The sequence below is a fragment of the Ailuropoda melanoleuca genome, chromosome 3, assembly GCF_002007445.2.
Source record: "Ailuropoda melanoleuca isolate Jingjing chromosome 3, ASM200744v2, whole genome shotgun sequence".
NCBI lineage: Eukaryota > Metazoa > Chordata > Mammalia > Carnivora > Ursidae > Ailuropoda > Ailuropoda melanoleuca.
In genome coordinates, this window is record NC_048220.1 from 26,493,612 (window position 1) to 26,496,204 (window position 2,593).

Here is a 2,593-nt window from a genome sequence, read left to right on the forward strand (position 1 = left end):
TAGGTCACGATACCTGGAGTTCTGGGATTCCCAGGTAAGGCTCTCTGCTCAGTGGGGCGTCTGCTTCTCTCTTTGCCCCTCCCCCCCATGGGCTGGCACGCTGTCTCTCTCTCTCTCTCTCTCTCTCTCTCTTTCTCTCTCTCTCGCACGTGCGCACCTGCGTGCTCTCTCGATCTCAAATAAATAAAATCTTTAAAAAAAATATGCAAAGACCTATGCTCTGATTCCATACCCATGAAGTAGTCTTCCCATCACTTAAAGGGTCTCAAGTAAATAAACCCACTAAGAAGCAATTGTCCAAGGCACATGACTAGTACTAGTTAAACTGACTATACACTCTTTCTCAATTAATAAACTCATATCACGGTTATAAACCAGCTTCTTTTCACTGGGTTGAATTATCAAGGTGTTATATCAAAAGAAAACGTTGTTTTATCCATATTAATTTCACAGAGCCTGATTAAGCGTAAGCGAGGTAAAATATAAGTTTCTGAATCTTGCCAAATCAAGGACCAGACAGGCCCTGGTTTCATAGCAGCCCAATTAAGATGCAGCCTAGGCATTCAGCCTTGCATCTTTCTTTAAACATCTTCAATGGAAGCTTTACCTGTGGTTCCATACTTGAAGAACAGGGGGACACGATTGCTGCTAAAGCTTAATCATAAGCTAGTAAAACTTAGAGTAAATCATTAGAGTAAAAACCTTCCTGTACCTGCCCCACCTATGCAACACAGGCTCTTGTTGACATAACTGACTGTAATAGATACATTACAGTCATGAGTATGAAACCCAAGACTGTAAGCTCCCAGAGGACAGAGACTGCCTTGCATTTATGGCCCTACTCCCAAAATATGGGCTCCCAAAAACAAATGTATCAATTAAATGACCATTTTCCCCCTGTAAAACTCAAGAACATGTCCTTGGATGATATCTTTTCCAGATCCTAGTTTATAATATGTAACCAGTGTGATATGTGACCAATATGAATCCATACAAGATTCATTTTAAAAAACAAAAACAAAACAAAACTTTTTTTTTTTTTTAATCTTTCACTATCCCTTTAAACCTGGGCAGTGGGAATACATCTGTTACACACTTGATTCAGGCAGGTTTCATGAGTTGCATGGTCACCCTTAGGAATAGAAAATTCCTAGGGTGTTCAATTGAGGGGTGCCTGGCTGGCTCAGTCAATAGAGCATATGACTCTTGATCTCCGGGTCATGAGTTTAAGCCCCACATTGGGCGTAGAGCTTACATTAAAAATATATATATAATAATAATAGTCCTACAGTGTTTGAATAACAAAGAGTGACCCTTTCCCCTAATCCCCCCCCCCCCAGGAGAGAGCTCCCTCACTGCCTGCCCTAGAGAGGCATCATGCCTGGTCTTTCTCGCACTCTTAACTTCCATGGGCTGGTTTAACACTTGGACATGGTAGATGTTTAAAGGCACCCCTTTTTTTCCTGGTGGATACTTGTACGGTTACTTCAGAAACCACCCCCATCCCCATTCTCTGGTGGTTTCCCACCCATAGTTCCCTTGATCTGAGCAAAAGCACTCTGTTTTGGCAGTTCTTTACTCCCTCTTTCAGCCACTTGGAATCTGGAGGCCTACCTCCAACTTCTTGTCCGTTGAAACTTGTTTTTCTCTGTAAGGACCCTGTCAAATAGGATCTAAGATCGCTCTCACACCGGTCCATTTGCAAGTGACCCTGGGGCCATCCTGTGTAGCTGTGTGGAGTGATGCACTCCACACCCTAGGGAGTGTCATTCTCATCATCCTTGTAGATTTGTATCTTGATTTTGACAGTTTTCCAGCAGGTGGCAGTAAAGTGTTTTGTCCAAAGTAAATTAGTGTGACTTTTTCCAATAGCGGGTCGTGAAGTGTCTGGATGAAAGAGAATTTCTTTCTTACTGTGCTGTTTAGGCTAGTGGTAGCCCCCTATGGTCCACCCCTGGTCTACGTGAATCTCTCATGCACTTCTTGCCCAAACAAACTGGGGAGTACAGGCCAACCCAGTGCGGTTTCAGCATTCCTCTGCTCTTTTGCCAAAACAGTGGCCAGCCCTTCTCTTGTCCTCTATATTTTCCAGGCAGGAGTCAGACACAGGTCCACTGTGCCTCTCTAACTACAAGAGGCACATCTGAAGTACTCTGAGTAGTTCCTTTGAAGAAGGTTCCTCTCCCTCAGTTTGAGGTAAAACTAAGGCAGGTGGCTGGTAAGAATTCACAGCATTGCAACAACAGTCTCCAAAGAAAGACTAGGGGGAGTCCATTTCAGAACTCTCTTTAGTGAGTTTTTTGGAGGGTGGAGGCAGTTGTTGGATTTTTTTTTTTTTTAATATCCTCGTACTTAAAAACAGTAGTTCTCAACCATGGATAATTTTTATGGCCATGTCTAGAGACACTTCTATGAGCTATTGGTGCTGTTGACATCTAGCAAGTAGAGGTCAAGGACACTGCTAAACATCCTAGGATGCATAGGACAGCCCTCCCCATGAGAAAGAACTATCTGGCTGAAAATGGAACATCTTGTGAAAAATAGAATTTCTACACTTTGCAGTCATTGTAAGTAAGAAAACACCTCAAAATTA